General features: G+C 43.1%; 1 protein-coding gene and 1 pseudogene across 12 annotated transcripts in view; one reads left to right on the forward strand and one right to left on the reverse strand.

Moving 5' to 3' along the window:
* Nucleotides 1-13,675, forward strand: part of Rgs6 (regulator of G protein signaling 6) — a 543,914-nt gene that overhangs the window by 259,982 nt on the left and 270,257 nt on the right. The window lies entirely within an intron of this gene.
* On the reverse strand, nt 4,196-4,940 carry LOC102928777 (peptidyl-prolyl cis-trans isomerase FKBP3 pseudogene; annotated as a pseudogene).

The following is a 13,675-nucleotide window of genomic DNA, read 5'->3' on the forward strand; positions in this document are numbered from 1 at the left end:
ACAGCCCATGACAGAAGAACGAGCTGACCCTCCTCCTTACCAGCTGTACCACTCAGGAAAGTGCCCTGCTCCTCACCTAAGCAGCACAGTAGAGCTGACCCTGTTGCAGAGGTCAGGTAGGATAGCCCTGAGGGTGTGAGAGTGGGAGAGCTGGCCACACCCTCTTCATCAGCCATGTGGTGGTGAGGGCAAGGGGAAGAAGCCCCACTTTGACCCTGCCACCTGTGGTGGGCGACGGAGCTGACCCTCCTCCTTACCAGCTGCAGCACTCGGGAAAGTGGACCTTGCACCTCGCCTAGGCAGCACATTAGAGCTGACCCTGTTGCGGAGGTGTGGGTGAGTCAGCCCTGAAGCTGTGAGCATGGGAGAGTTGTTCCCACAACTCATCTGTCACGTGGTGGCGTGGGTGGGGGATAGATGCCCCCTCCCCGCCTGCCCATTAGTGCCTGAGACAGGCAGAATGGCTGGCACTGAGGTTGTAAGAGCAGGAGAGCCGTCCCTGCCCCTCATCAGCTGCAGCACGCAGAAGAGTACTGCCCTTCACCTGGGCAACACAGTAGAGCTGGCCCTGAAGGTGTAGCTGTGGGAGAACCAACCCAGAGGATGTGAACGCAGGAGAGCTGGCCTTTGCTCATTGCTGCAAGACCTGAACTAGCTAGGGCAGTGCAGGAGAGCTCGCCCTGGTGGTGAGGACAGGGGAGGGCTGGCGGGCTGACCAACCCTGCAACTACCCAGGCCCAGAACCAGAATTATGTATTGGCCCACCCCAATATTCACCCCATCTGTGGTTCTGCTGGAGCACTGGGTAGGGGTGGGGTGAGGCGGGGAACAGGACACAACAGGGAGAGGTCCTGCTGACCCACGGCTGCAGGATCTCCATGACTCAGGGCACCAATGAGATGTCCAGGAAGAGTCCCAGTGAGGGCCCAGCGTTGATGGTGTAGCAGAGACCAGGGGCCTCAAACCAGACCAATGATTCCTTGCAATGAACGCCTGCATGTAAAAATATATGGATAAGTGCGATTACTATGTGACTTTCTCTGTCACACTGCAGCTTCCATGGCGAGATTTTCCCTTTCTTCCCTTACCCCCCTTTTTTCTCTTAAATTTTATTTTGTTTTATTTGAGAGGGGGGAGTGGAGATGGGTGGGATTGGGAGGCATGATGTGAAAGACACAATGAATAAATAAAAAGAAGGTTTAAAAAAAAAAAGAAGAAGCCTTGCTGAACATGGTGACACACACCTTTATTCCCAGCATGCAGGAAGCCAGCAGGGGTAATCACAACTTTAAGACCAATTTGGGCTACAGAGACCCTGCTTCAAAAAACTGAGGGCTAGGGAGGTAGCCCAGTGGTAGAATTCTTGACTAGATTGTTGTAACTGAAGTATTCTTGTGTCCTCCTGGCTCCTATAGCTGCTAAGACCCAATTAAACACACAGAGACTTATATTACTTATAAACTGTTGGCTGTGGCAGGCTTCTTGCTATCTATTCTTATATCTTAAATTAACCCATTTCTATTCATCTGTAAGTTGCCACATGGCTCATGGCTTACCCGTATCTTACATCACGCTTCTCCTTGTGGCAGCTGACAGCATCTCCTGACTCAGCTTTCTTCTATCAAGAATTCTCCTCTCTCCTTGTCCCACCCACACTATCCTTCCTGCCTGGCTACTGGCCAATCAGTGTTTTATTTATCAATCAATCATAACAACATATATTCACAGCATACAGGACATCCCACAGCAGATTGTGCTAGGTTTGATCCCCAGAAGTGAAGAAAAAAATAGAAAAGGAAGCCTATAGATTGTGTTCCAGACTTGGGGGGGGGTGTACCCAAGATCTGCAGGGTTAATAAGCACCTCAGGTTCCTCCCAGGCTCACTCGGGCTTGAGAGCCACATCAAGAGACACCTTCAAGAAGGGGCAGAGGAACAGGCTGGGTGTGGGAAGACAACAGAGCGTTTGTCACAGAGCACAGAGAAACATCTCATCTTTATGTGGTGTTGGGATTTTTGCTCCCACCAGTGGGATAAGCTAATGGGGTGGGAAGGTCAAATTTGCAACTAGTGATAAAAGAATTGTGTGTGTACTTCAAAGGGTTTGGGATATTTTTGCTCTGTGTGATATTTCTCTATCTGAGCTGGCTGTATGAATCCCTTTTACATATTCTACATCTACAAATTATGGATGTGCACAGATGTACTTCTCCTACTTTTGAAAATCGTGCATTAGGAATTCAACATTTTTTTCCAGGCATCTTACACTTTGAAAATTATGAAAGGCATGAGTCTTGATTCCCATAGATGTGTGTGCATCAGTATGCAGAGCTTCACACCTCATTTCTAAGGATTTACAGACCCCTGGGCACGGACTCTAACTTAAGAACCTTTGGCCTGAGCTGAAATCAGTCAGTCCTCTGCTCTGAACACTCAGATGGTCCTTCCTAGCAAGGAGGGAAGGAGCATGGGAGCAGATGACTCAGGTGAACACAATGCCCAGGAACTCAGCAGTTCTCACTGTCTGACTCAAGCCTTTAAACCTGTCAGAAATGCCACCAAGATGTTCATTTCCTGATGACATAAAAATATTACTGGTTACCTGTACTGGGTGGCAATTCTCCAACTTCCCTCTATTCCTTCACTGAAGCTTTGAGGCATGTTTAGCAAAACTCCAGTTGAAGGCATTTGTAATGAATTAATGGGATTCCAGGGACTTTGGGTCAGCCTGAGCTTTTCTGTATGTATTCTGTTTTAGTGAATGAGGTTGGTGTTCGTGTGTGTGTGTGTGTGTGTGTGTGTGTGTGTGTGTGTGTGTGTGTACATGTGTGGTGGTGGTGGGTTGTCATTTCAATTAATTTAGAGATATAGGTAAGTTGCCCCAAGCTTGATCTGGGCCTAGGTGGATCATACCTTTAAAATTATTCGCTTTGGAAAAAAATTAAAATATAATAACCTATAGCACCATGTCTAAAGACACCTAATGTGAGGTAGGTGTAACAAACATTCTATATTTATTAAAAATAAAATACTGCCATGTACTCAAAAAATTTGTTTTCACCTAATATACTTAATTATATATTTTAAAAAGTTACATCTATTATATCATGTTTACTGGCTTCTAATATTCTGTAGTATTATTTGCAAAAGTGCTCATTAATGAACACTGGGGATTATTCTATAATGAGATTTAAAAGTATATCTTTCTGCACTTACGATCATTACCATCTAGGATTTTTGATACTGTTAAGTCTGGTCTTGAAGTCTCTGAAGAAATGGGTACTTTGGAGAATTGAGTTTTCTTGCTTAAAAGCAAATTCTTTGGAGCTAAGGGTACTTAGATGTAATTTTGGCTTTCCATATCATTCTTAAAAACTAAGATGAGTAAACATTTCTATAGCAAATGCCCACCCCTTCCCCCAAGGATAATTGACCTCAGTGCCAGAATTTCAAAGGGGAAAAGACTGAAAATACCACTGAAATAATTCTAATTAGGCACTTAGCCATTCCTAAAATTGTAATTTTTTTGGTTTTTTTTCTTGTTTTTTTTTTCGAGACAGGGTTTCTCTGTGTAGCTTTGCGCCTTTCCTGGCACTCACTTGGTAGCCCAGGCTGGCCTTGAACTCACAGAGATCCACCTGGCTCTGCCTCCCGAGTGCTGGGATTAAAGGCGTGCGCCACCACCGCCCGGCCTAAAATTGTATTTTTAATTAGTGTATTCTTTAATTTTTTTTAAAGATTTATTTTTATTTTATTTAACTACGTATATGTGGAGGAAAGGTGAGTGTGCATGGGTATGGTGCCCATGGAGGTCAGAAGAGTGTGTCATATCCCCCTGGAACTAGGGGCTGTGAGATGCCTGATGTGGGTGCTGGGAATCAAACTCAAGAGAAATGTGAGTTCTTAACCACTGAGCCATCTCTCCAGTTCTAATTGGTTTGTTCTTCTTTTTTTTTTAAAGTCTAATCAAGACAATCCATGACATTTTTATTGAGCCTTTTAGTTTACAATATGAGGTAAAAGGAAAAGCAGTTCTCTTTAATATTTTACACAGTTATAGTAAAATATCTGAGACTTAAAGGGACTTCCAGGGGGTTACATTACTCAAAAATTGAGATCAAGTAAACAAGCTTTAACTCCTTGAATTTTCCAGTTGACTCTTCCCTTAAAATAGTAACAAGCTCTATTTAGTCACATTAAGTTTCAAGGCCAAGTTTTTATTGTTGGTGTCGTCTGAAGCACTGGTTTCAGTCAATATCTACTAATTCTACTTCAAAAATGAGTTTGGCATTTGGTGGAATTTTGGCGTCAGGCTGTCCTTTCTTTCCATAGGCCCATTCTGGTTCAATCTCCAGTCGAGCCTTTTCTCCTTTCCTCATAGTCAGGAGGGCTTCATCCCATCCTCTGATAACCTTGCCTACTCCAACCTTGAAGCTTAAAGGCTTGGCATTTTTCTTCTTCTTTGAACTTGTTTGAGTATTGGTGTCAAAAACAGTTCCATCTGGGAGTGTCCCTGTACACCAGCAGTGAACAACGTCTCCCTTTTTAGGAAAGTTGGTTTTATCTCCCTTTTTTAGAACAGATTTTGTATATTTCGGTGGACCCTCATCAAGAGTCTCTTCAGACTTGGTTTCTTTGGGTTTATCGTCATTAAGCTTCACATTTTTCACTTGCTCGGACACTTTACTTACAGATTCAGTACCCTTGAAACGCTTAGTTTTAAAAAGATGGTTATAGGCTATAACCAAATGATCCTTATTAGCAGTCTTAGCTACATTTTTAATGTTTCCCAATAGTTTATGCTCTGCAAGAAACGAATCTGAACCGTGATCCTGCAGAAACTTGATAATGTCCTTCTTGGGCAACTGCTCGCTGCATAGCTGCTCCACGGTCCATGCACGCTGGGGAATAGCCGCCGCCATCTTCCCCCGCTGCCGCCACTGCACTCTGGTTTGTTCTTCTTTAGTGTATTTTAGCAGCTGTGAAATAGATGTCATTCCAAAGTGGGGCAGATTAACAACATGATTCTTGATGCCTTCTAGCTCTCTAAACTACAGCGCATGGCTAGGTGTGCCTGGATGGATGGAGCTTCTGAGAGAAAGAAGAAACTTTCCTATTAGCTATGATTGGATGCCACATTTGGAGACCTGAGAGCTGTGTTTTCACATGCACATCCTGTAAACTGTGCAAATTCTCAGGTGTGCACATATGGTCAGTGGACCAGAGTCCTCAGTGGATTGCATCTTGATAAGTAGAACTGTGCCTTCTCTTCCATCACCACCCCCCACCATGCCTCTGAATACGTCTCTAAAAAGGTCCCCAGGTGATTCTTAGACACTTGACACTTTGAGAAGCACGGTGTCACAGGACACAAATAAATCAGACTAAACAAATAATTTCATAATCCCTATCCATGCCTCTCTCTAAGTAACTAGGATTCATTTGCAAGGAAAAGATGCTTTGGCTTCATGATCATGTTTGGTGGTTAATCTTCCTCATTTTTACCTAGTAGTAGTCAGCATTTTGGATGATGATAGTCTTAAAGGCTTTGGTACTCTTTTCCCACACTACTATATTTTCCTCCATTTATGATGGGGCTGCCTGCAATTAAAACCATCATATGCTGAAAACATCATGAGTCAAAGTGTGTTTACTATACCTGATCCCCCCCCCCCCGCTCCCCAATGGTAGCATCTTGTAGAAACGAGTCTTCTAAAATGTTGTAATCTGTGAATAATTTTGACTTAAAACATCTGTATGCTTTCATGCCAAGTTCTAAATGGCCACTTCCCTTAACTCACCCAATCCCCCACAAGTCATTTCCCTGCACACACATAAATGGCTCTCAAGAATCAAGCCCTGATCAGGTGGATCTTGACTCTAGAGGGGAAAAATATCACACTCCTCATAGTCCCTAGATTGCTGGTGTCCCTTGGACCCCCTGGGGTGGGTGTCTTAGTTACTTTTCTATTGCTGTGACGAGTCGGTGTTGTGATGTCTCTCTATGTACCATTCTGTCTGTCTACTGCATTTGGATCGGGATGGTAAGATAATGTTGCAGTTCCAACTATCAATGTGTGGGGAAGGTTAAAAAAAAAATAGGGAGGGAGGTACTATGTCATTTACCATCTTTCCCCTGAGACGTGGTGTTACTCTGCATTCTACAGTTAAGTAAACTTGGCTAAATTACTTTGGCCTGTTATACTCTCCCAGGTCCCACTGTGATTTCTCATGGAATTCTCTGAGTTGTTTGTTGTGGTCTAAGCCTCCATTAGAATGTCCACTTGTGAGAACAGGTCTTTGTTTTATTCACTGCTTTGTTACCAGCACCCGGAGTCACATAAGGTACGAGGGAGGTGAGGCAAGAGGGTGAATGTCTGCTGTACAAAGACCAGTCCAGCAAGTGTTCCATTCAAGGTCTGTCTGGCCTTAGAGACCATATCTCACCCCACCCTCAGCTTGATGAAGCAGAGAAAGGGAGGGAAATCAGAGATCATCTGAGCTAAAATGATAGCAAGTGAAATTTAGGGAGTGTCTAACAGAGCTCTTGTATATGCTACTTTCTTAAATAGCCAGCCTGATGAGATGGCTCATTTGGCAAAATGCTTGCCATGCAACCATGAGATGAGGACCTGAGTTCAGTCCACAGCACCCATAAAAACCCACACAAGGAAGGCAAGAGACAGACCCTGGATCTCTCAGTCAGACTAACCTAATTATCAGGTTCCAGGCCCTAGTGAGAATCTGTCTCAAAAATCAATGTTGAGGGATCTTGAAGAACAAGACCCAAAGTTGACCCAGCCTCTACAGGCATACACATGTACACACACACACACACACACACACACAAAAGACCTGGCCTAGGGAGACTGGAGCTGGTGATGTATGGAAGCAAGGATGCTGAAGACCTTTCTCTGGTGTTATTGAAATTAATTTTGATGAGTAATTTATCCCATTTTTATATCTTTGAAGATAATATCTGAAGCCAGATGAGTCATGCAATTTCTACTTCCTTTATCATGTTCCCCCTTCTTTATTTTTCTCTGCATGCATTTCTATCTATAATATCGCACTCAAAGATGCCATTTTCTGGCAGCAGCCACCCACAGTTCAGGTCTTGATGTCTAAGAGAAATTAAGCTGCTCTTTTACAGCCCTGAACCCAGAATATGACTAAAGGACTCCACAAGAATCTATTGCTTTGCTAGTTGATAGCTCTTTGCTGGATGTGATGGTTAGTTGTCATTTGACAGCATTTGGAATCACCTAGGAGACACACCTCTGAGCTTGTCTGTAAGGGCATTTCCAGAAAGTTCTAACTAAAGAGGGAAGACCCACCTGGATGTGCATGGTACCATTCTTCAGTTTGGGGTGCTGGAGTCAAGGAAAAGGAGAATGTAGGTGGAGTCCCAGCATGCACCTCTCTGCTTCCTGACTACAGATGCAATGTGACCAGCCGCCTAGTTCTCCTGCTGCCACAGCCAGAGCCACTGTGCTCATCTTGCCCTCCCCGCCATGATGGACTCCAACTGGAAGCCAAAATAACTTGCTCTTGGATAGTGTATCACAGCGATAACTAATCAAAGTAACTAATACAGTGGACATGCAAATAGATTTTATATATTTTATTCTGTGAGTAACCCATAAAATCTTAATTCAAGTACCTAGTACGATCTATCTGATCTTCCTTTACAGGAGGTATTGAATGTATTGTATTAGAAAAATAACTTTTTTTTCCTACAAATTTTCCTAAAGGACCTTAAAGTAATATCCCAGCCCTCGGGAGGCAGAACCAGGTAGATCTCTGTGAGTTCAAGGCCAGCCTGGTCTACAGAGTGAGATCCAGGACAGGCACCAAAACTACACAGAGAAACCCTGTCTTGAAAAACATATATATTACATACGGTGTTCTGCCCACATTCCAGAAGAGGGCGCCAGATCTCATTACAGATGGCTGTGAGCTACCGTGTGGTTGCTGGGAATTGAACTCAGGACCTCTGGAAGAGCAGTCAGTGCTCTTAACCTCTGAGTCATCTCTCTGGGTCCTTAAAGTAATATCTTGGTCCAAATAAAATGCAGATATGTGCTACAAAGAGTTCCAGACCTTCTTCAGTAGTTGGAGGGTACAAGCAAGATTTCCATGACACATTGAAACACATGTTCACTCAGCAACACATTTTTATTTTCTATCTTACAATGGCTCATCAGAATGAAAAGGAGAATGGTGAGGCGCTATCCCAACAGATCATTAAGGTCATTTTCAAACAAACAGAAGAATTGAAGGTGGTCATACTGTGAGTACCTATGCACTTACCACCTACATTTTGCAATTCATTTTGCTGTCCATGTATCCATCCTCTTCGTGTATTATGAATTAAACTGCACAAATCAGTACACTTTGCCACTCAACAGTTCAACATGTATATCATTATGTAGTGTTTAATATATTTAAGGTAAGATTTGTGTAGAGTGACATACACGGATCCTAAGCTTTCCATTCAGTGAATTTTGACAAGTGCATACAAACGTGTGACGTGGGTCCTTATGGAATTACAGACTCTGTTTTTGCCCAGATGCTAATGTTTATGCTAATGACTTCCAGGCAATTCCCACCCTACCTGTATAGAGAGGCAGCCAATGTTTCAGGTTTCTTGGCATGAATTATTTTAGCCTGTTCTAGAAATGCATACAGTTCTAGTTCTAGAATCATGCAGTATGTATCTTTTAGGGAAAGTACATACAACATAGGCTAATTTTTTTTTTTTACTCAGCATACTTTTGAAATCCATCTCTTGTATGTATGTGTCTATGTTCATAATTTGCACTCATCATATTTTAAGTAAGTCTTCTTATGTAAGTAAGTCCTACCAAGTAGATCTGCTATATGGATAGGCATATAGTTCACTCGTCATTATTTCCCATTTGCAGTTACCATGAAAAAAGAGTGCTATGTGCATTCTTGTACACACGAGTCCCACTTGTAAACACTTTGAAGTATGTAGCCTACTCCGGGGTCTATGCACAGTAGGTGCTCAGTTAATATTTATTGCCATAGCATACAACCTTCATGACATGCTGGGTTTTACAGTGTTCTGGTCACTTCTGTCCATGAGCAAGAGTCGAGAAGTTAAGGAACTGGGCAGTTGGCTGTGGAAGCTAAGCTAGAAACTAGTTTTCTGGACTCCTCATCTCAGTTCTCTCTCCCTGCTCCCTAGACTACAGTTGTTTTGTCTCTGACCTCCCTACCTGCATGGGTTCTGCACTGAGGCCATTGTCTTCAAGAGCTCTTGTTTGTGTTTTGACAAACCAGAATACTAACAGCTATTGGGATTTCAACTTTGGTCACAGTAACTTCAGAACTTTTCTCTTCCATACCACCTTATTTGCTTCCTGTGAAGTCTTCACTGTGAGAGTAGGTGGGGGTAGGGGGAGGCAGACATCTGAGGAGGGGCAGGAGTTGAGAAATGGCCTGAGCCAATCTGGTGGTTCTTATCAGTGGCTCAGTTCTTGCTAGTGAGCAGTCTCAGGTGTGGGGTCCCTAAATGTTTCTTTCCCAACCACTATCTGCCTGTGATGTTAGAAACTAGGCTTGGGACTGATCCTATAATACTTAGAAATGGTGCATTATTAACAAGGAGATTCACCCAGGCAGCCTGTCTTATAGACTCAAGGAAGCCCCAGTCTGAAAGCTTAGGAGCTCCTGGAAGCCTCTCTCTTCACACAGTGGTCCATGAGCAGCATCAGAGAGCTGCCTAGTGGTCTGACAAGTGCACTCAAGAGCCAATGAAGTTCTCTACCTCAGCCCTTTGAAAATATCAGCTTTTTAGATTAGTCAAGCCTGACACCTTTTTCAGTGCAAACGTTGGGGCTTCTCTCCAATCCACACACCATCCTCTCACATCCCGCATGGCACAATTACCCCTTTGTATGAATAAACAAACTTTCCGTGCAGATTTAGATAGTAGATGCTTCCAGGAAGCCATCACCACACATGCTCACTGGGTGTCTTGACATGAATACATACATACATAAAGCTCACTGACTCTGGAGTGTCTGATGTCAAACAGATTGTGTCCATGGTATTCCCCAGTCTCCTCCCAGGTGCCTAACATTTCTGTGGGAATCTTGAGTTTTCCATTTCAGGGAATCTTTTGAGTAAGTATGATTGCTCAGCCTCCTTAACTTTGTTGGCGACCATCGCCACTCACCCTCAGTGATGGTGAAGCTGTGAATTGGCAAGTCAAGCAGAGAAGGATTTATCTGGGGACTCTAAATGAACCTCTAATGCTGATGTGTGCCTCCAATATGGTCTTTGGCTCTCAAGAGTGATCCATCTCACCCAGGGTGAAAAGCTCAGATCCTGAGCCACAGCACAGTTTTTTATGATTCTTCAGGCTGTGAGAATAGCACCCAGTTAGTAGTTATTGCTGTTAATTAAATTGATAACCTCGTTGGTGCCTTGCTCTCCTACTTTGATTAATGTTGTTGATATGAATGTAGTATGGTAGATTACTCAGAAGCTTTTAAGAACTTTATTCTGTTTATTATTATTATTGTGTGTATGTGTTTGTGTGTGTGCGTGCAAAAGATGTATGTGAGCAGGTATATGTGAAGGTCAGAAGACAACATTAAAGAGTCAGTTTTCTTCCTATACCTTTTTTTTTTGTGGGCTCCAGGCACTGAATCTTCATCATCAGGCTTATGTGGCAAGTGCCCTTACCTGCCATCTAGCTAGCCCATACTCAGGGAGTGTTCACATTGTATATTAAAATGAGAAATAACAAATATTTAAGCTTCCATATCATTATGTTAAGAGTTTGATGTTTTTATATCCACACATTGTAAGAGTATATCCTATTTTGAGACAGGCTTTTAATTGTACTTCCTTTCTTTATTAAAATGTGGTTTGCAGCAGAATTTTCTATAATATATTTACTGTGTGGCTGAGTATTTAAAAGTTTAACCAGTCTAACTGGGGTTCCTCTTTGGAGTTCTTGGTCAAGTTAATAAAAGCATTTAAGAACAGACTCAGCTGGAAGCACAGCAATACTTTTATAGGAGTTTAGGGGAAAAAACAACAACAACCAACTTCAGGGCAAGTAAGATGTAAGACCTCAGCGTTACCTGGAGGAGGTGAGTGGAGGAAAGGGGCAAGTCCTGCCACTGAAACCAATATGGATCAGATACATGTCGGACGAACAGGCACATGGTAGATGGGATTCTTTAGAGCAGTGGTTCTCAACCTGTGAGTCTTGACCACTCTGGGGCATCACATATCCTTCATATCCTATTTACATTACAATTCATATAACACTAGCAAAATTATAGTTAAGTAACAACAAAATAATGTTATGGCTGGGGGTCACCACAATTGTATTTAAAGAACGGTATTTAAGGGTCATGGAGTTAGGAAGGTTGAGAACCACTACTCTAGAGAAAGAGTAAGGAAACCCAAAATCCCGGGGGGCGGGGGAGCTCCAAGTGTTGAGAAAGCTCTTGTAAAAAAGAGATGAAAGTAAAGGAAAAGTTGCAGGTGTGTTTTTAATAATCCGGAAAAGCAGACCGTTTGCAGGCCTACATGTCTGAAGTCCTTAAGCTCCTGCACTGGGTGAGGGGGGTCTGGGAAGGAAAAGTAGAGTGTCTCATGAATGAACTAATTAGTCTGCCCATCTCTTTAGCATGTCTCGGGTGAGCCCACCTTCTTAAGGAGTGGTCCCCTAGACAAAGTGAGGGGCCAGACCACCTGGAATGTAAGGGTTCCACCCAGGCCAGAGGGTCTGTCCTTTAGAGCAGGTGCTTTCCTGCTCTGACAACCTGAGATGTTAGTGGTTAAGCCTAGCTGTTGAAAGGATGCCTTTGGGGCTAGGGATGCAGCTCAGTTGGCAGAGGGCTTACCGAGCATGGAAGAAGCCCTGGAGGCAGTACTCTATAAAGTGGGCATAGTGGTATATGCCCATAATGTCCAATACTGGAGATGTGGAGGCAGGAGACAGGAGCAGAAGTTCAAGGTCATCCTCTGCTACAAAGTGAGTTTGAGGCCAGCCTGGGATTCCTGAGACCCATTCTCAAGATAAAACGCAAAGCAAACCAAACAGAAAAAAAAAAAAAAAAAAAAAAAAAAAAAACCACAAAAGGCGAAGAAAGGCTTGAGGTGGGATTGTGTGGGAATCTGAATAATGTTGGTCAAACAGGGGTGCCATTCAGTCACGTGCAGATTATACAAGGTGTACCCCAGGCCCCTGTGCTTTATTCTGAAAATGTGTTTGACCCTCTTTGGACTCTGAGCCCCCTCTCCAGTGTTTGTCCCTGGGTCCATGCTAACAAGGACACATTTTTATTCTGTTATCTGTGGCTCCGTCTTTTTCTTTTTTGATATTCTGGTTTGGTTTGGTTTTTATTCTAAAGGGGCAAAAAAGCCCACCTGTAATTTTCTAGATTATAGAAAATAAAATGCCTACACGTCAAGATATTCCCTTCTAGATACCTTTCCAAATATGTGTGGTCAGACCATTTAGATCCCAATTGTATGACTTGATTTTTGCCCCATGACATTTAATTTAACTGATCTTTATTATCAGACTTATAAATTATTTGTAACTGTTCTGGTGAATAGTAAGTAGCGTGTTGGGTAGTTTTTCAAATAAATATTTGAGAGGCTCTCTGATTCCCTCCTATAATATCTAGATGTAAAGATATGAAAATTGCCTTCCAGAAAATGGTGCCAATTGCAGGTCCACTAAAAGCATTTCCCAGGGCCTGTCTCATTGCAGCAACTCCACTGAACATTTTGAGCCAGATGATGATGTTCGGATGCTAACATAACGTGGTTTTAAATGCTTCAATCTGATGGGTGAGATACGCCATAATGACAAATTATGTCCTGTTTCATTTCAAAGTTTTGTTTTGCTTTTATGAAAGGAAAAACATTTTTCTATTCCCAACCTGGGATGGGGATGTGTGCTATAAATTAACTGACCGCAGGCAGATTGACAGGAGGAAGGGAGTTGATTGACACGGGTCTAGCAGCTCATGGTAGTAAGCTTGGGTAAAAGGCTAGAGGCAAAAAAGTTGGAGGGGGCTACAGACCCAGTCCTCGATGAGAAGCAGCCTTTGTACCGAGCTGGCTTTGTTGGGCTTTGCTGTGCTAGTGAAATGTATAATATGTCACCATGGCTGCTAAATTTACAGGACACTCCCTTAGTGGTTGTCTTAATCCACCCCACCCCCCTCTCTTTTTTTTTTTTTTTTTTTTTTCCTATTTCAGCAGAATACTGCCCAAACACTGGATAATTTATAAACAACAATTTGCTTTGCTCAGGTTCTGGAATCTTGAATGGCTACGAGCATGGCTCCAGCTTTTGACAAGGGAAGACACGCTGTGTGGGAGCCCAGTAGAAGGGCAAGCACCAGTCACGAGACACAGAGGGAGCAAGAGTGGGCCTAGATGACTCATTTTTTTTTTAAATTTATGACCAAATACCTGAAGCTAGGAACATTATAAATAAAAGAGATTTATTTAGCTCACAGTTTGGAGACTGGACGTTCGGCACTGGCTCCCATGGAGATAGGCTTTGGTGATGGCCTCCTTGGCCATGTCACACCATAATGAAAGAACAGAGAGGGAACACACTGTATGCGGGAAGGGCCAAGCCAAGTGGGTGGGCTGGCCTCACTTTG

The sequence above is a fragment of the Peromyscus maniculatus genome, chromosome 14 (genome assembly GCF_049852395.1).
Source record: "Peromyscus maniculatus bairdii isolate BWxNUB_F1_BW_parent chromosome 14, HU_Pman_BW_mat_3.1, whole genome shotgun sequence".
Lineage (NCBI taxonomy): Eukaryota > Metazoa > Chordata > Mammalia > Rodentia > Cricetidae > Peromyscus > Peromyscus maniculatus.